The sequence below is a fragment of the Bos mutus genome, chromosome 7 (assembly GCF_027580195.1).
Source record: "Bos mutus isolate GX-2022 chromosome 7, NWIPB_WYAK_1.1, whole genome shotgun sequence".
Lineage (NCBI taxonomy): Eukaryota > Metazoa > Chordata > Mammalia > Artiodactyla > Bovidae > Bos > Bos mutus.
In genome coordinates, this window is record NC_091623.1 from 17,658,780 (window position 1) to 17,683,899 (window position 25,120).

A 25,120-nucleotide genomic window follows, 5' to 3' on the forward strand; every position below is an offset into this window, starting at 1 on the left:
AACACAATTTAAAGTAAATTTCATGTTGATGTATGGCAAAACCAATACAATATTGTAAAGTAATTAGCCTCAATTAAAATAAATAAATTTATATTAAAAATAAAATAAATTTAAAAGAAAAGGAAAAAAGAAGGCATCATAATTAATATTAATACATATCTTGAATACCCATATAGTTACCAAATATTTGGCAATAGAACTCCTGGTAATTAATGCAAAGAAGTAAACAATCAAATTTAGCATTGTATGGTGGACTGTGAAAGTTAACTGTTTTTTCCTGCCTCTCATGTTTTCATATCCTCCATGATAAAAAGATCACACTCCTGATAGGAATCATCAACCTTGGTAAAACTGGATCTAAATATTGAGTCAGTAATTTCTAACTCAATTGATCTGGTTTATGAATTTAGAAGAATTACTATCTTGAGTTTATAAATTCTTTACATCAGCCACTGAAAATAGATATTTTGTAAGTTAAAAACCTTAACAAATAAATAATATGGTACTTAGAAGAATACTAATAAACACAACTTCTGTTTCAGATGAAATAACCTTTTGAACAAAAAAAAAAAAAAATATATATATATATATATTTGCAACCTTATTGTCTAGGAAAGTATTCATCACCTAGAAGTATGGGTCAGTATTTAGCTACAGTCCATAGCCTTACTTTCACACTTTTTATGCGGGAAATGGCCTTGGTATAATGAATACCAAGTCAGTGAAAGAAGAGTCAACTAGTCAAGAAAATCTACATTTGGCAATCAACATCCGTGGGTCATGATTAACAACAACAAGCGAACAGTCAAGATTTGGAGTCAAAGCAGGCCTTAACTTTAAAAGTTTTATTATTTTCTATTTTAATATGAGTGACATAAACTGATTTTGTTTAAAATTTATTATCCCCCCAAAGCAACAACTGCAAAAAAGTAAGGAAACATTTATGGCTTCTTTATGTCTTTTCTCTTTACATTTTTTTTTTTTTTTAATGATAAACAGAGATTTCACTGGTACCAAAACCAAGTAAATTCTCTCTTGGTGCCATAATCCAAATGTTTTAGCATTACTTGCTGACAGACTCACTCAAGCATGATGCAATCTCCATGCCCTTTGACCTGATACAGACTTGTGTACAGCATGAGTCCCACCCTTCTCATGTGGAGCAGACAGCCTTGTCTCAGTGGAGTTGCAGTTACCAGCCAAGCATTAAAAGTAGCACATAGATTAGAGAGCATGACAGAGAAAAGAGACAGAGCTCCACAGAACATTATTATTGTAAAGAGGGAGAATGTAATCAAGAGTACATTATTAAGAGATCACTGGTTTGGGGAATGAAACTTGTTAGAATGCATTCCAGAACTATATATAGTGAGTCTGTAAAGTTGGAATGTCACCCTACTGCTCAGTCATGGCCTTTCCAATACTTCTTCTCTAAAGAGTGAAGAAATCAAGGTATATCAGCACCACTTTCCATTGTTCCTTGAAACAAAAATCCCCTCAGTTATTGTTGATGTTAATATCAAAGGCAGAAAATCTTGCAAGCAAACATGATATTATATAAATGCCACATATGTTGAGTATTACGTGTGTGTGTTAGTCACTCAGTCATGCTCGACTCTTTGTGACCCCATGGACTGCTCTGTCCGTAGGATTTTCAAGGCAAGAATACTGGAGAGGGTTGCCATTTCCTTCTCCAGGGGATCTTCCCAGATCAGGGATCAAACCTGGGTCTCCTGCATTGCAAGCAGATTCTTTACCAATTGAGCCACCAGGGAAGCCACACAATTATGTGAATTTCAAGTTGGCACTATTTTTAGTCATTGTTTCCTCTAGTCCATAGTTATCAGCGAGAATGTGGTGGCAATAATGAAATTAGGACCAGAATCATAACTGGGAAACTATGACCCTTTTAAAAAATTTTTTTTTGGATTTTGCAGTTATGTGCGTGTTAGTCACACAAGTGGTCCGACTCTTTGTGACCCTATGGACTGTAGCCCTTCAGGCTCCTCTGTCTATGGAATTGTCCAGGCAAGAATACTGGAGTGGGTAACCATTCCCTTCTCCAGGACATCTTCCCAGCCCAAGGATCGAACCCAGGTCTCCCACATTGCAGGCAGATTCTTTACCATCTGAGCCACCAGGGAAGCTCCTTTGCAGGTATACTGTAGGGCAAAAGCAATTATAATTCAGTGTGGAACTATAATTGGATTCCAAACAATAGTTTATCTTAGACGATACCCTTTAAAGCAGTTAGAAGTAAGAGGGTCATTTGGCACACTCTAGTAAATAAACTGATTTATTTTAACAAACATTGAATTGCTCAATAACAACAAAAAAATGGCAGCTTGTTCAAGTTTTGACTTCTCAACCAAGCCAAACAATTTACCTACTACCCACTCCCACTGAGAATTATGTGAAATATTTAATTGAACTTTGATTTCAAACATCCATCCCTTAAAGGTGAATATCCTGCCCTTTCTGTAGACACAGATGGCATGGTTCCTGCAAGGTCATGGTTACAGAATGATTCAAGGTTAACCAGATCAGTGTGGGCAGTCAAAACAAAATTATAGGCAGGACACACAGATTACAGGGCAGAACAGAGGGGAAGGGAGTCTGAGAACCAATTATATGCATTGCAAAGAAGGAGGACATGATTACAGGTTAGGAATAACCTAGAGGTAAAAGCATAAAGTGGAAAGGAAATTAGCACGACAGGGACAGATGGCCTAAATTTCCTTTTCAAGGAGAAATGAGCCAAAGTAATAATAACAATAAAAAGTTCTAAAAGTAAAAGTAAGTGGAACCTGATACTGAAAAATGTCTCCATATTAAGAGTTAATTAACACTTAAAATCCCCATATCTGAAACCAGTCATCTTTCATCTAAATTCTCCTCTCCAATACCCACCCCCGCCCCTCATTTTAAACTCTAGGACATCCCACTCTCCTGATTATCTTGAATTCAGATATTGACCATGTTCTTAGTCTCTTTGCTACCCTTTTCACTATAGTCATCACATTCACACAATGAATCCAGCCGCACTCAGTCCTCATTGTTTCCTAAGTTCTCCCTTCCTCTCCTGCCTTCACAGACACTACTTTATTCGGGCCCTCACTTCCTCCAACCTGCCCTCTGAAACCACTCTTTCCAGTTCTGAACTCGTCCCTCCCCCATAGGTCCTATATGCTATTGCTGAATATATATTCCTTATGTACAACTACAGTTTTTTTTGTCATTTTTCTAAACAGAAACACTCAAGGATGCCCTACTCTACAAAGCAACACAAGAATACTTAGTCCTTGAATTCAGGTTTCCTCTGCCTTGACCTGATCCATCCTCCGGTTTTATCCTGCATCTCATCATACACTCAACGCACAGCTCTTTCAAAGCATATTCCCAGCTTTCCTTTTTTAAGTCATTTGTGTTATTAGTGCTTCCACATGTGCATCTACATTGCAAAGTTTATCTGCTACCCATTCATGAAGTTTCCATGACCCTAGGAGAAAGCAAACTTTTTTTTTAGAAACTCTTGGTCACTTTGTTTCTAATGACTCTGATTCCATTTTAATTCATCAAAAAAAAAAAAAAAAAACAACCCAACTTATGTGCTTGTCACAACTCCCCCTGTTGAAAGGAGGGCAAGAAAATAGCCTATTCATCTACGGTGTAAGCTACTAAATGCTACATATGCGAAGTGATAATAAATGTGAATGGATTTAAAGTTACCATTTGAAAGATGTTGCCATTCTTACTGAGGGAAAAAAGAAAGCAAATCAAATGTTATTTCATTCTAAATAAGGTGGGCAGTATTCACCTCATCTTCTGAGAACAACCGCATCCCAACCATCATCATGCTGGGCTCAGCTATTTTATGAAAATACCAAACTTCATAGCCAGATCACATATGTGTACATGAAAAGATATACCAGTATGTTAATAATGGCTATCTCTGAAATATAGTAATTGAAGTAATTTTTAATATTTTTATGTATCTCTAATTTTATACAGAATATTTATAGCATTCATACCCAGAAGGCATTATTAACACTCCATTGTTCAAATACTTTTACTTTGATATGCCAAACATTGTAAAGAGACAAACTTTGATTTAGATAAGGCTGAATCCTTACAGTACAAAAATTATCCTCTATAGGTTGAGTGTGATAAGGTTTATATTTTGGAACAATAACTCTGAAGGTCTTTTTAAAAACATAGTGGAGGCAAAAACTTAATGCAAAGAGAAAAGCAAAGAGACTTGTAACTGTTATCCCTAACAGTAGGATAAAGGTTTGAACTAAGATCATAGCAGCGGAAAGAGAGGAAAGCTCAAATCTTAACTAATGAGCCTTGCTCGACAATTCAATAAGGGGACTGAGAGAGTGGAAGGATCTTCCAATTGTCACACACTGTTCATACCCTGATTGATAAGGGTTTTGCTTTTAATGCTAAGGGATAGTGATTAAATGATGCAGAAATTAGTTGACAGAATGGGTTACAAAGATGGTCCTAACAGAAATAATTTTTAAAGAGGTATAAGGAAGTCAACAAGGAAAAGAAACCTGATACGTGAGCTCTTATCTTCAAGGACTTGTGGTCAGCTTGAGTCACAGTCAGAAGAGATAACAGGGTTTCCTGTTGAGATTCCTTTTTTAAAGGAAGAAAGATTCTGCAGAGAGCTGGCCCTACAGGAAAGATGGTGACAACTTTCTCTGAAAAGAACAAATAGCTGATTCTTAAAGAAACATGACTCTATAAAGGAAGGAGTAGGGAGCAGGGTACGTTGTACTTTCAGGCTGAATCTTTGTGGCTTTTGATAGTGGTGGGGAAATTAACTGATTTAATTTACCAGTGATAGATTTCAATTAGTAACAGACCCAGTTTGAACTGTATATTTTTAAGTCTTTTTTCATGACATACATTTCCTGGTATTTAATGTAACCACTGTATCTACCACCATTTTAATATAGAAATTGGTTAAAAACTAATGTTAATTTACTCTGTCAACTTTATTTATTGGGAGACATCAACTCATCAAATTTCATAACCACAGTTGAGCTGTGTGCCAATCACATAAAATTCATTTGAAGTACTTAGGAGGAAGCAGTCTTTATAGAGTGAGTCTCACAAATTTAACCCTATTTTAGGAACTGAAACATCTAAATCCCGTTACACTTATGAAAGTGAAAGTGAAAGTCACTCATTCATGTCCAACTCTTTGCAACCCCATGGACTATACAGTCCATGGAATTCTCCAGACCAGAATACTGGAGTGGATAGCCTTTCCCTTCTCCAGGGGATCTTCCCAAACCAGGGATCAATACCAGGTCTCCCTCATTGCAGGCAGGTTCTTTACCAGCTGAGCCACAGGGGAAGCCCCCTTATAGTTATATCTTTTCTTAAAATATCAGATCAGATCAGATCAGTCGCTCAGTCGTGTCCGACTCTTTGCAACCCCATGAATCGCAGCACACCAGGTCTCCCTGTCCATCACCAACTCCCAGAGTTCACTCAGACTTATGTCCATCGAGTCAGTGGTGCCATCCAGCCATCTCATCCTCTGTCATCCCCTTCTCCTCTCGCCCACAATTCCTCCCAGCATCAGAGTCTTTTCCAATGAGTCAACTCTTCGCATCAGGTGGCCAAAGTACTGGAGTTTCAGCTTCAGCATCATTCCTTCCAAAGAAAGCCCAGGGCTGATCTCCTTCACAATGGACTGGTTGGATCTCCTTGCAGTTCAAGGGACTCTCAAGAGTCTTCTCCAATACCACAGTTCAAAGGCATCAATTCTTCGGCACTCAGCCTTCTTCACAGTCCAACTCTCACATCCATCCATGACCACAGGAAAAACCATAGCCTTAACTAGACGAACCTTTGTTGGCAAAGTAATGTCTCTGCTTTTGAATATGCTATCTAGGTTGGTCATAACTTTCCTTCCAAGGAGTAAGCGTCTTTTAATTTCATGGCTGCAGTCACCATCTGCAGTGATTTTGGAGCCCAGAAAAATAAAGTCTGACACTGTTTCCACTGTTTCCCCATCTATTTCCCATGAAGTGATGGGACCGGATGCCACGATCTTCGTTTTCTGAATGTTGAGCTTTAAGCCAACTTTTTCACTCTCCACTTTCACTTTCATCAAGAGGCTTTTGAGTTGCTCTTCACTTTCTGCCATAAGGGTGGTGTCATCTGCATAGCTGAGGTTATTGATATTTCTCCCAGCAATCTTGATTCCAGCTTGTGTTTCTTCTAGTCCAGCTTTCTCATGATGTACTCTGCATATAAGTTAAATAAACAGGATGACAATATACAGCCTTGACGTACTCCTTTTCCTATTTGGAACCAGTCTGTTGTTCCATGTCCAGTTCTAACTGTTGCTTCCTGACCTGCATACAAATTTCTCAAGAGGCAGACCAGGTGGTCTGGTATTCCCATCTCTTTCAGAATTTTCCACAGTTGTCTGTGATCCACACAGTCAAAGGCTTTGATGTAGTCAATAAAGCAGAAATAGATGTTTTTCTGGAACTCTCTTGCTTTTTCCATGATCCAGCGGATGTTGGCAATTTGATCTCTGGTTCCTCTGCCTTTTCTAAAACCAGCTTGAACATCAGGAAGTTCACGGTTCACATATTGCTGAAGCCTGGCTTGGAGAATTTTGAGCATAACTTTACTAGCGTGTGAGATGAGTGCAATTGTGCGGTAGTTTGAGCATTCTTTGGCATTGCCTTTCTTTTGGATTGGAATGAAAACTGACCTTTCCCAGTCCTGTGACCACTGCTGAGTTTTCATCTTCAGCTAAAGGCAAAAGAGAAGATGATGTTAGGATGTTGAGGGTATTGGCTTGGAAATTCCAAGGGGAGGAAGGCAATATACATGAATATGGAAAAGTAAAGGTTTAGTAAACAAATGTTTGCTGAGGCACTGAGAGACAATCAATTCAGTTCAGTTCAGTCGCTCAGTCACGTCCAACTCTTTGTGACCCCATGGACTGCAGCACGCCAGGCTTCCCTGTCCATCAACAACTCCTGGAGTTTACTCAAACTTTTGAGAGACAATAAGACATTGGAATTTTAACAGATTATGCTAGGTTCCACTCTGTCTATCACACTTACTTCATATTATGGTTATCTGTGGTGATAGCTCCCTTCCTGAAACAGGTCCTATATCTATTTAGGCAGCTAAGGAGGAGGTAAAAAGAAAGGTTTCCTGAGTCTTCTGTTTCTTAAAAAATAATCTGACATCACACCTGTCAGAATGGCTGTTATCAAAAAGTCTACAGATAACAAATGTTGTCAAGGATGTAGAGAAAACAGAACTGTTAGTAAGAACGTAAATTGGTGTGGCCACTGTGGAAAATGGTATGGAGTGTTTTGAAACTAAAAATAAAACTATTATGTGATCCATCCATTCCTCTCCTGGAAATTCAACTCAACTCTGAAGAAAGGGATAGTTTATGTTATCCTAAAGGCTGTGTCAAGAACATCCTCTAGGTATGGGGAAGGTCAAGGAAATAAACTTTCAGGTGCTTGTTGGTGACTAGAGAATGGGGGTTATTCCTTTTTCTTTCTGGATAGCCCACTGACCAGTTGAAAGTGAGCATAGTAGTAGTCTTTGCTACATGAAGATCTAAGTAATACTTTGTTAATGTCAAAACTGTACAGATATAGAGAGAAGGTGATGGCACCCCACTCCAGTACTCTTGCCTGGAAAATCCCATGGACGGAGGAGCCTGGTAGGCTGCAATTCATGGGGTCGCGAAGAGTCGGACACGACTGAAGTGACTTAGCAGCAGCAGTACAGATATAGGGGGCTGAAAAAGCAATTGTCCCTGAGTCTAAGATTAAGAAAATGTCTAAGCTTGGAAATAGGCAAAATGTATCACTAAATTGCCTTTCAGTGGCATGATACCTATCGTCTGGTGGACCCTCCAGTGATGATCTGATTCTCTAGGAAAATATAATTTTGATTAATTTTCTAATGACTAGTCTATTGTATGTTCTGTAGGTCCAGATATTAAATAAATTATAGAAGTTAAGTTGAAAGTGATTCCTCAAGGAAAATATAATTTTGATTAATTTTCTAATGACTAGTCTATTGTATGTTCTGTAGGTCCAGATATTAAATAAATTATAGAAGTTAAGTTGAAAGTGATTCCTCTCCTTGACAATGCAAATGATTCCTATTTATAATTATGCAAATGAATTTTATCCAGTAGAGATAGAATTGAATTCCTCCTGGTTGAAATAATAACAGAAACATTATAATTTGTTGCTTAGTAGGCTATTAGACAGTTTTCTTTCTATTACCAAATTCATTTCACCATTCCTGACTTTATAAAATCTTTGTATGTGTATATATATACATATATAAATAAAATCACCTACAAATTTTCTCCTGAATCCTCTTATTGCTTTCCTCATTTATATATTAAACTCTTTAATTCATGTTCATTTTATACTTGAAGGCAACTCATTTTATCTTTTCAAAAATTATTCTTTACTGGTAACTAATCTATATTTTTGCACCCTAAAAAAATGGTGCCTTACTGCCGGGATCTTTGGCACTGATGAGACAGTCCATTTTTTTCTTCTCAAAGTCTGTTTCTTAAATAAAAATTTCACTTTTTTCAATATCCCCAATTTTCCCATATTTTATTTCTCCAAAATCCTATACCTCTAGAAAAATCACAACACACTTCCTTCAGAAGATGTCCTGTATCAATGCCCCTTTTACATCTTCTAAATATGGCATCTCAAAGAAATCTGGACATTACTTAGTGGCAACAACAGTAACAAACTGTATACCTAGTCTTTGCTACTGGCTAAAGGGAAGAGTGATTCTTAGCCTGGTGGGTGAAGAAAAATAGCATTATATACATTTCTGAAACTTAGCTGTTACTTAGGCTTTCCATAGACAGAGAAATCAAAAGCCAAACAAAAAAGATAGAACTGTATGAATTTTAAAACCCTCTGAAAAAACTTAACCAGTGCTATCTAAGATTTATATTCCTCCCTTCAACATACCTTTGATTTGGTTTTGCTGAACACGCATCCTCCTTAACACCATTCCCCACCACCAGCACCCGCCCCGCACACATACATGCACATGTACTGAGTTACATTCTGAAGTCTTTGCCCACTAGTCCAACAACAAAGCCGCTCCTGCCCACTGCTTCCAATCCTGGGTTTTCGTTTGTTTTTCCTGGTTGTAGGAGATGGTGAAAAACAGGATTATTAGGAAGTGACAGAGTAGAACTATCTAGAAAGGTGTTAGTACCTCAAAGAACTGAATCCAGTTAAGTGTGACCATATTTATTCTACCATAGTCTCTTCTTCAGGGTTACTTGGCACATGGTATGTCCTCAACTTTTATCTATTCCATGAGAGAATGAAAAAACCTTTTTTTTTAAATGGCATCACTAGGCTTCAAGACACAAAGGTACTTGCTATGCACTTATTTGGTACCCTTTGGCTTAGAGAAGACTTGTGAATAAAAGCATTTCAATGAACTCACATCCCAAGTGACAATTAAAAGTGTCTCTAATTGAGGAAATCCTGTAATTTATTAGTGCCATGTAGTCCTGTTTCATTCTTTCACCTTAGTCTATCCTAATTTTTCTCAATCGAAGAAAGTCTCTGAGATTTAATAACTAAAATCTCTTCCCTGAGTCATACTGCCAGCTCTCATTGTGTGTTCAGCTGATATTGTATCTGCCTGCCTGAGTTTCTTTTCACATCTTTGTTCTGCCAAAACCTCTTCTGGTAAAAAGTTCACAGAGGGGAAATGAGTGGGTAAAACGGAAAACAGCACATACACACACACGTGTTGAAATGAAAAATAAACCAGACTACAATCTGTATTGAACGGCGATGGAATCAGACAATACTTTGCAGAGCTTCTCTCCCGAAGAGATTTATCAGTGACTCACCTTGAACGGAAAATCGTTATATCCTGTCTGAACAAGGGTCAGACAGCTTTCCTTTGCCACTGATGTCAAGCTTCGTGTATTCAGGCAGAGGTCAAAATCGTTACTGTCATTAAACTAAGGAGAGTCTAGAGATTAACTATATGAAGGATTCTGAGATCTGTGCATCATATTCAGAGATGTGAATTTGGGGGCTTTAATTTTGGTTCTGGTACTTTGTTTCAAAGGAAATACACCAGTTTTGTAGTTAGAACTCCAACTTCCTTGAGAGAATTTCAGTTCAGTTCAGTTCAGTCATGCAGTCATGTCCGACTCTTTGCGATCCCATGGCCTGCAGCACGCCAGGCTGTCCATCACCAACTTGAGGAGTTTACTCTACTCATGTCCATGAAGTCGGTGATGCCATCCAGCCATCTCATCTTCTGTCATCTCCTTCTCCTCCCGCCTTCAATCTTTCCCAGCATCAGGGTCTTTTCAAAAGAGTCAGTTCTACGCATCAGGTGGGCAAAGTATTGGAGTTTCAGCTTCAGTATCTGTCCTTCCAATGAATATTCAGGACTGATCTCCTTTAGGATTGACTGGTTGGATCTCCTTGCAGTCCAAGGGACTCTCAAGAGTCTTCTCCAACACCACAGTTCAAAAGCATCAATTCTTCAGTGCTCAGCTTTCTTTACAGTCCAACTCTCACATACATATATGACTATGGATAAATTTCATTTATTCACAAACTACCTTGAAGATAAAAATAGACATAATATTCTCCAGCGTACCATAGCTCTAACAAACCTTGGCTGAGAATGACTGCCTGAATCCAATCATTCCTGCCCCTTCCATACGTACCCTGAGGCACTCTGGATCAGTTTATTATTATCCCCTCCAAAAGTCTACAGTGCTGCAGGCTTTGAAGCCTTTTGTGACCTGAAGAAGAGAAATATCCAGACTACTGGATTGGAAAGCAGGACCACACAGTTTCCCTCTGGCTTCCTTATGGTATTTTAAGGGGAAAGTCCTTTCATTTTCTAGGAAATGTTTCAGATTAATAAAAATATGATCACAGTCATATTTTTTCCATTTTTAATTTTATTGCAAACTTCTAAATGTTTTCTCATAATTTTGTCACTTTAAGTGACAAACCACTTCTGAAGTAGTAGGATAAATATTGGTATTCTCATTTTACAAGGGAGGGAACACAGAAGTGACTTACTCAAGACCATGCAAATCCCCACAGAGCCAGGGATGGAGCCGAGATCTCCAGATTCTTAGTCTACTGCTTTTCTACTGTATTTTCCCATCTTAACTGCAGCTTGATTTCTCCCATTGGGTAATTATAGAAGTCTAATACACATGGGAAATTGATGGGGAAACAGCAGAAACAGTGTCAGAATTTATTTTGGGGGGCTACAAAATCACTTCAGATGGTGACTGCAGCCATGAAATTAAAAGAAGCTTACTCCTTGGAAGAAAAGTTATGACCAATCTAGACAGTATATTAAAAAGCAGAGACATTACTTTGCCAACAAAGGTCCATCTAGTCAAGGCTATGGTTTTTCCAGTGGTCATGTATGGATGTGAGAGTTGGACTGTGAAGAAAGCTGCACGCCAAAGAATTGATGCTTTTGAACTGTGGTGTTGTATAAGACTCTTGAGAGTCCCTTGGACTGCAAGGAGATCCAACCAGTCCATCCTAAAGGAGATCAGTCCTGGGTGTTTATTGGAAGGACTGATGTTGAAGCTGAAACTCCAATAGTTTGGCCACCTCATGTGAAGAGTTGACTCATTGGAAAAGACCCTGATGCTTGGAGGGATCGGGGGCAGGAGGAGAAGGTGACAACAGAGGATGAGATGGCTGGATGGCATCACTGACTCAATGGACATGAGTTTGGGTGAACTCTGGGAGTTGGTGACGGACAGGGAGGCCTGGCATGCTGCAATTCATGGGGTCACAAAGAGTCGGACATGACTGAGCAACTGAACTGAACTGTTTCACACAAAAAGAAGACTTTCCTAAATTGTTTCCTAGAAAATAGACAGTTGTTTACTGCCTATAACATTAGGAAGCAATAGCATTAGGAAGATCAGGAAAATAACCAAGTCAAGCTGAGAGTCATAAAGAAAAAGAAAGGAAAAAGGGAATGAACAGTTATTAAATTCCTACTTGATGCCAGGTATTGAGTACAGAACTATCCTTACACTTTGATCTCATTTCATCCCCACACCAGCCCTAAACAGTAGATGAAATGTTCGCCCATACAGTTAAGAAACTGCAGTTCTAAGAAATGAAGTGTCTTGCCTAGAGTTACACAGCTTTGTAGAAGTGAGTTTTGAAGTCAGTTTATCTCCAAAGTCAGTGTTTGCTTTCCTAAACATAAGCTGCGCCACCTAGAAGAAATCCTGTAGATGCTGACTCAACAATTCCAGTGGACCTAAGAATGGCCAACAGACAGATGGAGTGAATACTTAACTTCCAAGGCAAAGTGTTTAGGGAAAATTTCTGCAGTCATAGTTGTCCAGTCACAAGCACAGAAGACTAGTAATATACATAGCACCGTCTCTGAGCATTATATAGATATCAAATTTATTTTCTCTGAAAGTACAGAGTAAATTGTAAAGTGCCACACAAGATGAGGGCTTCCTTGATGGTTCAGGCATAAGGCCTCTGTCTGGAATGCAGGACCTGGATTCGATACCTGGGTCAGGAAGATCCCCTAGAGAAGGAAATGGCAACGGACTCCGTATTCTCCTCCAGACAGAGGAACCTGGCGGGCTACAGTCCACAGGGTCACAAAGACTTGGAAACGACTGAGCAACTAACACACACACACAATGAAAGGTGAGCCCCCTCCTAAAAATAGTGCATCTTGATTGTGCTTTAGGTGCAAGTTTCTCCAGATAGAGAACCATTTTTTTTTCTTCCAAAATGTTTCCAAAGAAAGAGATAAAAGGCCAGAAGCAAACAACAGCAAAGCACGTTAATGTTAACATCAGTGCTCTTAAACCACTATGTGGCCATCATAGCAATAATGCCTTGTCTCCCCTTTTCTGGTGCAGTAGTGCTTTTTGTTTATTTGTTTAGAGTCCTTTTAATGGAATTTTGCTTACTTCTTTTCATGGAGATAATTGAAGCTCAGTGAAGTGGAGCCCATGTCCAGAGTTCCACAGATGTAAGTAACAGAAACTTCCCTGGTTGGGACTTGTTCCTGGTCCATGCCCAAGGTTTATTTGACCATACAAAAGCTGTGTATTCCTTTCCGATTAACAAAGAAAATTATTGTGTATGAGAATTTCTGTTACGTAAGAAATTCAGTGTATATCTTGATCCGTTATGGAAGAGAAATTATTGAATAATGAACTGTATTATGTTAGAATTTTAGTGAATTTTTAAAACAGTTTATAACATCTGATCAACCTCCCCAAAGATACTAAATTAAATAATTGCAATTGCTGGTGCCTGTTTTGCTTCTGAGGAAACCAAACAGCCAGTGTTATTTGATCAACTCCTCTCTGAGTATGTTAACAAGATGTTAGCTACAATAAACATGAATCCCCTACCCCAATTTTAAAATAAACACAGTTATTCAGATGAGGAATCTGAGACACAGTTTTTAAGACTATACATAGTTAATGACAGAATAGTAGGAATATATTTTGGCCAGTAACTTTCTAACTCATTCTTTCTGGAAGCCAAGATGACTATTGTCTGTGAAGTGACAGAACACCATCTGAGACCATGGCTCTTGAGTGAATGAGGAGATATGAGTTGCATAACATCTTTCATCTCGAGTCAAGTTTTGTCAGTAGAAAACATTCACACTCTGGCAGCAGGAATCCCCCTGATATTCCTATTGGCACTTTCTATGTAGAAGTAGGCCTGCTGTGACCTAGAAAAACATCGAATTCATTTGCATAAGCAGTGCACTGTCCTCATGAAGGTATATTTAGAAGTCCACGTTTGCAAGAATGGGATCAAGATGCTTTTGTAAAAACCCACATGGCCTTTCCTTTAAGCCTCAGCAAGCTGTACTATTCAGAAGGGACTACAGTTTCTAGCCAATTCAGGATTGATGTAGTATTTTACAAAAGAGGGGGATTAACTTAGTGAACATTTCTCCAAGAAAGGTTCCGTTCAGGAAGTGTAAATGCATTAAAACATATTTGGAAGCATTTATGAATTCCAGGGCTCTACATGACCATTAAAAGAATTTAGCATTAAATTTTGAATTGATTGTAGGAAGCATAAGCACCTTCTGGTCCTAGCATGGCACCAATGAGTCATATCCCTTGAATACATCACTTAAATTTTATTGGCATCAATTTCCTCATTTGTAGAATAAAAGGTTGAATTCAGAGGATACTTAATGGCCCCAAAGTAGAATTTGGCCAACATAGATATTTTCTTTGTCCAGCTCAGTATTTTAAAGAAATGTGAATAAGAATGGTATTTTTAATACTCCTTTGAGTTTGTAATACTGCACAAATATTTCCCAGCATGGAGAAGAAAAGCTTTTTCAGCCTTGTCTGAATTACACACTGCATTTCATTTTTCAACCTTTGTTTTCTTCGCTCCTTGCTCCTAAACTGTCAGGATAAATTTGATGATTGGATAAAAGAATTCTCCCACTTGAGTTCTATTCTCCAGGAGCCCTGTAGATACACAGACTGCAGGTGGTGAAGCAGGATTGTGGAGCTGGGGGCTGTTACACACCTGGCAGCAGCTTCCTGCCTCTTGGAGTCTGCACTCCTGGCTGGAAAAATAGGACTTAACTGTCTCAGCACTGAAGGAGTCAATGAAAGTCACCACAACCTAAAGTCCTCCCTGCAGCTTTGTAAATTCCATCTTTAGGTCATGGTTGGGGAAAGATCTGGACATCATCAGCTATGCAGTGAATATAACTCTTGAACATATAACAATTCATTTCTTATTTCTCAAGATTTTTCAGCCCAAAGGAACTAACACTTTCCTTTCATGGACAGTAAGATGACTGCCCACAAATTAAACAAGGAACAAAGGACGAGAACACTTAAGGGCTGCCAGTTCCTTCAGGTCTCAGTCTTGGGAAGTGTTCAAAACCGCTGCCCTATTTGTGCAGAATCCTGTGACATACACAAGTTGTAAGGTTACCTACAAGCAGGTTAGATGAGAAACAAGGAGAATTCAAAGGCAGGAGTAAGGGAAATGTGCTTGTCAAATAGAAGGGGAATGATGATGTGTGCGTGTATACTAAGTAGCTTCAGTCATGTCCAACTTTGCAATCCTATAGACTTTAGCCCACAAGCTCCATGAGTTAGTGATGGGCATAAAAACCTGGCATGCTGGAGTCCTTGGTGTCTCAGAGTTGGACACAATGGAGCAACTGAACAACAACAACATGCTGTCTGCACTGCTTTGCTGCTCTCAAAAATATAATGATTTTAGATTCATACTATACAGCAAGTGAGCAGACAATAAATGAAAATATTCAGTGTATATTCTCTGCTCACTGTGGCATCATCACATCATCATTCAGACTTCCCAGGTGACACTAGTGGTAAAGAACCCACCTGCAAAGCAGGAAACGTAAGAGACCTCTGTTAGATCCCTGGGTTGGGAAGATCCCCTAGAGGAGAGCATGGCAATCCACTCTAGTATTCTTGCCTGGAGAATTCCATGGCTTGCTCGAACTCAGGTCCATCAGTTCAAAGGCATCAATTCTTTGGTGCTCAGCCTTCTTCATGGTACAACTTGACTATATGAGTCTTTGTTGGCAAAGTAATGTCTCTGCTTTTTAATATGCTGTCTAGGGCTGCTGTCTATGGGGTCGCATAGACTCAGACATTACTGAAGCGACTTAGCAGCAGCAGCAGCAGGTTTGTCACAGTTTTTCTTCCAAGGAACAAGATTTAATTCAATTTAATTAGTTTCCTGGCTGCAGTCATCATTTGCAGTGATTTTGGAGCCCAAAACAACATGTAATGAATGTATATGGCTGAGTACTAATAAAACTTTATGAAATGTAACATGACCTTCACTAGGAAATTAGATACCCATATGATAAAATATATGTATCAGATAAATGTGTATGTATTCAGAGTTCCAAAGAATAACAAGGAGAGATAAGAAAGTCTTCCTCAGTGATAAATGCAAAGAAATAGAGGAAAACAATAGAATGGGAAACCCTAGAGACCTCTTCAAGAAAATCAGAGATACCAAGGGAACATTCCATGTAAAGATGGGCACAATAAAGGACAGAAGTGGTATCAGAAGATATTAAGATGGGAAATATTCTGAAAGAGACAGGAATACCAGACGACCTGACCTGCCTCTTGAGAAACCTATATGCAGGTCAGGAAGCAACAGTTAGAACTGGACATGGAACAACAGACTGGTTCCAAATAGGAAAAGGAGTACGTCAAGGCTATATATTGTCACCCTGCTTATTTAACTTATATGCAGAGTACATCATGAGAAACTCTGGGCTAGAAGAAGCACAAGCTGGAATCAAGATTGCCGGGAAAATATCAATAACCTCAGCTATGCAGATGACACCACCCTTATGGCAGAAAGTGAAGAGAAACTAAAAAGCCTCTTGATGAAAGTGAAAGAGGAGAGTGAAAAAGTTAGCTTGAAGCTCAACATTCAGAAAACGAACATCATGGCATCTGGTCCCATCACTTCATGGGAAATAGATGGGGAAACAGTGGAAACAGTGTCCAATTTTATTTTTGTGGGCTCCAAAATCACTGCAGATGGTGACTGCAGCCATGAAATGAAAAGACGCTTACTCCTTGGAAGAAAAGTTATGACCAACCTAGACAGCATATTGAAAAGCAGAGACATTACTTTGCCAACAAAGGTCCATCTAGTCAAGACTATGATTTTTCCAGTGGTCATGTATGGATGTGAGAGTTGGACTGTGAAGAAAGCTGAGTGCCAAAGAATTGATGCTTTTGAACTGTGGTATTGGAGAAGACTCTTGAGAGTCCCTTGAACTGCAAAGAGATCCAACCAGTTTGTTCTGAAGGAGATCAGCCCTGGGCTTTCTTTGGAAGAAATGATGCTAAAGCTGAAACTCCAGTACTCTGGCCACCTCATGCGAAGAGTTGACTCATTGGAAAAGACTCTGATGCTGGGAGGGATTGGGGGCAGGAGGAGAAGGGGACGACAGAGGATGAGATGGCTGGATGGCATCACTGACTCAGTGGATGTGAGTCTGAGTGAACTCCGGGAGTTGGTGATGGACAGGGAGGCCTGGCATGCTGGGATTCATGGGGTCGCAAAGAGTCGGACACGACTGAGCGACTGAACTGAACTGAACTGAAGAATACACAAAAGAAATATACAAAAATGTCTCAATGACCCAGATAACCATGATATAATGATCATTCACCTAGAGCCAGACATCCTGGAGTGTAAAGTCAAGTGGGCCTTAGGAACTATCTCTATAAACAAAGCTAGAGGAGGTGATAGAATTCCAGCTAAGCCATTTCATATCCTAAAAGATGATGCTGTGAAAGTGCTGCACTCATTATGCCAGCAAATTTGGAAAACTCAGCAGTGGCCACAGGACTAGAAAACGTCAATTTTCATCCCAATCCCAAAGAATGTTCAAACTACTGCACAACTGCACTCATCTCACACACTAACAAAGTAATGATCAAAATTCTCCAAGTGAAACTTCAACAGTATGTGAACTGAGAACTTCCAGATGTTCAAGAAGGATTTAGAAAAGGCCAAGGAACCAGAGACCAAATTGCCAACATCTGTTGAATCCTAGAAAAATCAAGAGAATTCCAGAAAAACATCTACTTCTGCTTCACTGACTACACTAAAACCTTTCACTGTGTGGATCACAACAAACTGTGGAAAATTCTTCAAGAGATGGGAATACCAGTCCATCTTACCTACCTCCTGAGAAATGTGTATGTAGGTCAAGAAGCAACAGTTAGAACCAGACATGGAACAATGGACTGGTTCCAAATTGGGAAAGGCTGTATATTGTCACCCTGCTCATTTAACTTCTATGTAGAGTACATCATGCAAAACACTGGCCTGCTGAAGCACAAGCTGGAATCAAGATTGTTAGGAGAAATATCAATAACCTAAGATATGCAGATGACACCACCCTTATGGCAAAGAGTGAAGAGGAACTAAAGAGCCTCTTGATGAAAGTAAAGAGGAGAGTGAAAAAACTCAACATTCAAAAAACAAAAATCATGGCATCCTGTCAGTTCATGACAGATGAGGAAGCGATGGAAGCAGTGACAGGCTTTATTTCCTTGAGCTCCAAAATCACTGCAGATGGTGACTGGCGCCATGAAATTAAAAGATGCTTGCTTCTTGGAAGAAAAGCTATAACAAATCTAGAAAGCATATTAAAAAGCAGAGACTTTACTTTTCTGATAAAGGTCTGTATAGTCATAACAGTGGTTTTTCCAGTAGTCATGTATGGATATAAGAGTTGGATCATAAAGAAGGCTGAGCACCAAAAATTGATGCTTTAGAGCTGTGGTGCTGGAGATGACTCTTGAGAGTCCCTTAAACAGCAAGATGATCAAACCAGTCAATCCTAAAGAAAATCAGTCCTGAATATTCACTGGAATGACTGATGTTGAAGTTGAAGCTCCCATACTTTGGCCACTTGATGCAAAGAGCCAACTCATTAGAAAATACCCTGATGCTGGGAAGGTTTGAAGGCAGGAGGAAAAGGGGTTGACAGAGGATGAGATGGTTGGATGTCATCTCTGACTCAATGGACATGAGTTTGAGCAATCTCTGGGAGTTGGTGATAGACAGGGAAGCCTGGAGTGCTGCAGTCCGTGGGGTTGCAAAGAGTCAGACATGACTAAATATCTGAACTGAACTGAACTGATGATAAATCATATGAAATGTTTATTTTCACAATTCAAAAACAGTCAATTATCAACTATCTCATACAGTTCGACCTGTTAAATTATATTACATATGTACATTGGAAATGCTATTCAGGCATATTAGAATTCAGTTCAGTTCAGTCGCTCAGTCATGTCCGACTCTTTGCGACCCCATGAATCGCAGCACGCCAGGACTCCCTGTCCATCACCAACTCCCCGAGTTCACTCAGACTCACGTCCATTGAGTCAGTGATGCCATCCAGCCATCTCATCCTCTGTCGTCCCCTTCTCCTCCTGCCCCCAATCCCTCCCAGCATCAGAGTCTTTTCCAATGAGTCAACTCTTCGCATGAGGTGGCCAGAGTACTGGAGTTTCAGCTTCAGCATCATTCCCCCCAAAGAAAGCCCAGGGCTGATCTCCTTCAGAATGGACTGGTTGGATCTCCTTGCAGTCCAAGGGACTCTCAAGAGTCTTCTCCAACAGTTCAAAAGCATTTTGAACTCCACAGTTCAAAAGCATCAATTCTTTGGCACTCAGCTTTCCTCACAGTCCAACTCTCACATCCATACGTGACCACAGGAAAAACCATAGCCTTGACTAGACGAACCTTTGTTGGCAAAGTAATGTCTCTGCTTTTGAATATGCTATCTAGGTTGGTCATAACTTTTCTTCCAAGGAGTAAGCGTCTTTTAATTTCATGGCTGCAGTCACCATCTGCAGTGATTTTGGAGCCCACAAAAATAAAGTCTGACACTGTTTCCACTGTTTCCCCATCTATTTCCCATGAAGTGATGGGACTGGATGCCATGATCTTTGTTTTCTGAATGTTGAGCTTTAAGCCAACTTTTTAACTCTCCACTTTCACTTTCATCAAGAGGCTTTTTAGTTCCTCTTCACTTTCTGCCAGAAGGGTGGTGTCATCTGCATAGCTGAGGTTATTGATATTTCTCCTGGCAATCTTGATTCCAGCTTGTGCTTCTTCCAGCCCAGCATTTCTCATGATGTTCTCTGCATATAAGTTAAATAAACAGGATGACAATATACAGCCTTGATGTACTCCTTTTCCTATTTGGAACCAGTCTGTTGTTCCATGTCCAGTTCTAACTGTTGCTTCCTGACCTGCATATAGGTTTCTCAAGAGTCAGGTCAGGTTGTCTGTTATTCCCATCTCTTTCAGAATTTTCCAGTTGTCTGTGATCCACACAGTCAAAGGCTTTGGCATAGTCAATAAAGCAGAAATAGATGTAGACATATATAAATAATAGATAATATAAGTTATATATATAGAACTTATATATAAGAAATAGAAATAGACTTATATATAAGTCTCCTAATTCTTATATATATAGGAGATATATATAATATCTGTGCTCAGTCCTTTAGTCATGTCCCACTCTTTGTGACCCCATGGACTGTAGCCCTCCAAGCTCCTCTGTCCATGAAATTCCCAGGCAAGAACACCAGAGTGGATTGCCATTTCCTTCTCCAATATAATATGTAGTATACATTTACTGATAAAGATGAAAAGTTGTGTACAACATGCCACCATTCATGCAAAACACAAGAAATAAACTATTCATGGTTTGGTTTTGCTTTATTGCTTAAAACATCCCTGAAAAGATAAAGAAGAAAGTGTTAACAGTGATTACCTGCTTGGACAAGGAGGGGGAAGATGAGTGAAATTAAGCTGATAGGCTTTAAGGGTGGGAGATATTTCACTGTATCCTCATTTAAAACTTTGTTTTTGAAACATATTCCAAATTTTCACTAAGAAAAAACTAAAACAAGCACACTTTGGACATTATGCATCTGTTAGTTTGCACCTCGATACATTTTATGAATACATGATTTGTTATTTTGGCTAATGAAAGTGATAAGACCCAACTACCATGATTGTTTATTGATCTCTCCTCCTCTTAACAGTACTCACCTTTATAATATTACTAAATGGCTATTGTGTTGAGGATCAATTGAACTATTTTAGTCTAGGTTCTGACTGCTTTGCATATCATTTCCTTTGAATCATCCTAATAGTATGGTAGCTATTATCATCGCCTTTATTGTAGTAAGAATATTTAGCATGAAAACTACTCTTTTAACAAATTTTGAAATACACAACATATTGTTAAGTTTATGCACAACGTTGCAAGCAGACCTCTAGAACTTATTCATTCTCCATAAGTGAAATTGTTTGCCCACTGAATAGTAACTCCCTATTTCCTGCACCACTCGTCCCAGGGCAATCACCATTGGACTCTCTGCTTCTATGAGTTTAGATATTTTATCTACCCCAGATAAGTGAACTAATACAGTATTTATTCTTCTGCAACTTATTTCACCTAGCATAATGCTGTGTTCGTTCACATTGTCATAAATGGTAGGATTTCTTTCCTTTCAAAGACTGAATATTTTATTCTATGTACAATTGTCCCTCAGTATCTGAGGAGGGTTGGTTTCAGGAGCCCCTTCATTTACCAAACTCTGATGACACTCAAAACCCATAGTCAGCTCTCTGTAACCATAGATTCCACTTCCATGGATTCAACCAACCACAGTTGGAAATTTCAATCCCTGGTTGAATCTGAAGCTGCAAAAACCCTCCAATATAGAGAGCCAACTGTGTGTATATTGAAAAATTTCCTCAGTTCAAATTCATGTTTTTCAAGGGTCTACTGTATATACCATATCTTATTTTCTTTATACATTCATCCTTTAATGGGCAGTTATTTCCATGCTTTGGCTATCAGGAATACTGCTGTAATGAACAAAGGAGTACAAATATCTCTATAATCTTACTTTCAATTATTTTGGATAAATATCCAAACATGGAATTACTGGATCATATGGAAGTTCTAATTTTAATTTTTTGAGGCACATTCATACTATCTTCCATAAGAGCTTCACAATTTTACATTCCCATCAAGGATGTACAGAGTTTCCAATTATCTTTGCCTTTTTTAAGACAAAGAGCTAAGAATCAGATCAGTTAAATAAATCGCTCAAAGTTAAAAGCCTGTTTCCTCTTGTCCTGACTCTTACTCTCCCTACATATCTGAGCTCAGGCCTCATATCTTTCGTGAAGTAGCCGTAGCATATACACATTACAGATTTATTAATCTGAATTAAAATCACTTATGCATTAGATTGGGGCTTCCCCAGTGACTCAGACTTCCCTGGTGGCTCAGACGGTAAAGCGTTTGCCCGCAATGCGGGAGACCTGGCTTCGATTCCTGGGTCGGGAAGATCCCCTGGAGAAGGAAATGGCAATCCACTCCAGCACTCTTGCCTGGAAAATCCCATGGACGGAGGAGCCTGATAGGCTACAGTCCATGGGGTCGCAAAGAGTCGGACATGACTGAGCGACTTCACTTTCCTTTCCTTTTCCCCAGTGACTCAGATAGGAAAGAATTCACTTGCAATGCAGGAGATATGGGTTCAATCCCTGGGTTGGGAAGATCTACTGGAGGAGGAAATGGCTATCCACTCCAGTACTTTTGCCTAGAAAATCCCATGAACAGAGGAACCTGGTGGGCTAGAGTTCATCAGATCAAAAAAGAGTTGGACACAACTGAGCGACTAAACAGCAACAACAGTGCATTAGATTAAATATATGAAATTGTCAATATTCAACCAATTTTGAACTACAAATACAGCTATTTGAAGTGATTCTATCTAAAGTCTGTTTTTCATGCTAGAAAAACTCCTTGAAGGCAAGGATAATATCTTAAATATTAATAAACTCCAAGGGCTTAGCACAGTGCCTAGGATGTAGCAGGCATGTAACATAATTATATATTAAGTAAATAAAATTAACAAATGAACAAATAAATGAGCTAACAGCATTTTACAGTTTTATAAAAAATTAAAGCCTGATTATTTTACTTAAAAACATCCAATTAACTCAACCTCTGTATATCTAAGACTGTAACATAATTTATAATAGAAACTATGAAGATGTTGCAAAACAATACTTATGTCTTATGCAACTTCCTTTTACATTTGCAAAGTGAAGCCTAAATGCATATGAAATCAATAGGAGAATTTGTTGTTGTCTATCTGTTTTGTTTCATTTTTGTTTGGTTATATATTGTCCGGGAGAAGGCAATGGCATCCCACTCCAGTACTCTTGCCTGGAGAATCCCATGGTCAGAGGAGCCTGGTGGGCTGCAGTCTGCGGGTCGCTGGGAGTCGGACACGACTGAGCAACTTCACTTTCACTTTCATGCATTGGAGAAGGAAATGGCAACCCACTCCAGTGTTCTTGCCTGGAGAATCCCAGGGACAGGGGAGCCTTGGTGGGCTGCCGTCTATGGGGTCACACAGAGTCGGACACGACTGAAGCAACTTAGCAGCAGTAGCAGCAGCAGCATATATTGTCCAGATGCATACGACTTGTTTTAACATGAACAAATAGAAAGATGACTTTCCAAATTTACTCTTTTTAAGGTATGCCTTCAATTTCACTTTTTAAAGATTTTTATAACTGAGACTGATTTAATAAGCTTAACAAGACCTTATCAGTATGAGGCAATTTGTATATGAAACTGGAAAATTTTATTCCATTTGTGATTACCACACACACACAAAAATTGAGAAGATTGTATACTGATTAAACTGTTCTTATCAGTGAATATATCATCTGCTTATACTCTCTCTAGTGCAGTTTAAGAGTGTAAATTGCATTGCATTCCATGCTTCCCTAAACTATCACTGAAAAGAACAGAAAGTATTAGTCACTCAGTCTTGTCCAACTCTTTGCAACCCCTTGACTACAGCTTGCCAGTCTCCTCTGTACATGGAATTCTTCAGGCAAGAATACTGGAGTGGGAGGCCATTCCCTTCTCCACGGGATCTTCCCCACCCAGGGATTGAACCCAGGTATCCCACTTCACAGGCAGATCCTTTACTGTCTGAACCACCTAGTGCTATCTAATAAAACTTTCTGAAATAATGCAAATATTCTATATCCACACTGTCCATTACAATAATTAAGCCATATGTCCAACTCTGTGACCCCAAGGACTGTAGCCTACCAGGTTCCTCTGTCCATGGAATTTTCCAGGCAAGAGTACTGGAGTGGGGTGCCATTTCCTTCTCCAGGGGATATTCCCGACCCTGGGATCGAACCCAGGTCTCCCGCATTGCAGGCAGATGCTTTACCATCTGAGCCATCAGGGAAGCCCCAAATGTGGCTACTGAGTATTTAAAATATGGCTGATATGACAGAGGGAGAGGCTGAATTTTTAATTTCATCTTAATTAGTTGAAACTCAAATAACCATATATATCTAGTGGCTACTATATTGAATAGCTCAAGAAACTTCCTTTAAAACAAACAACACAAACAAAAATTGTCTCTGTGGTGTTTGGCCAATTTTCGCTTCTTTACTTCTTGTTGTTTCTTGCATCTGACACTTCTGTTCTTTTGCTTTTTAACTTCTTGCTGAACGAATGCTTTGCTAGTTCTTTCAGTGGGGTGTGTAGGTGGTAAACTGTCTTTGTCTTCTTATGTCAGAAAATACTCTGATTTGCTCACACTCTTGAACAGTTCCTGGGCTGATATAAAATTCTATGCTGACAATTATTTTTCTCCAGCATTTTGAAGCTATTGTTTTATTATGTTCCAGCAGCTTTTGTTGCTGATAGACAGCTGCAGTCTATTTGACCTTTTTAAAAAAACTCTTTTTTGCCCCTAGTTTTATTGAGAAATATTTTACATACAGCACTATGAAAGTTTAAGGGGTACATCATAAGGATTTGACTTACATCATAAAAGGGTTATCACAGTAAGTTTAGTGAACATCCATCTTCTCTTATAGATACTTTCTAATTTAAAAATTAGAAAAATGTTTCCTTGTGATGAGAACTCTTAAGATTTCTATACATTTTAAAACATCTACCATGATAAGTCTAGTTACGATATGTCACCATGCAAAGATATTATATAGCTATTAAATATATTCCCCAAACTGTACGTTTCATACCATGACTCATTTATTTTACAACAGGAAGTTTGTATCTTTTAATCGCCCTCATCTCTTTCTTTCCTCTACCACTCCCTTCCCTGTGGCAACCACCTGTTTTTTCGGTGTATCTATAACTCTGTTTCTGTTTTTCTGTTTGTTCATTTGTTTTCTTTTTAGATTCCACACAAAAGAGAAATCATACAGTATTTGTATTTCTCTGTCTGACTTATTTCACTTACCGTAGTACCTTTTAGGTGAATCCATGTTGTCACAGATTGCAAAAGATTTCATTCTTCTTTATGGCTGAGTAATATACTATTATGTATATGCATGTGTGTATATATATATGTGTGTGTGTGTGTGTGTGTGTAAATGTGTGTGTTTAC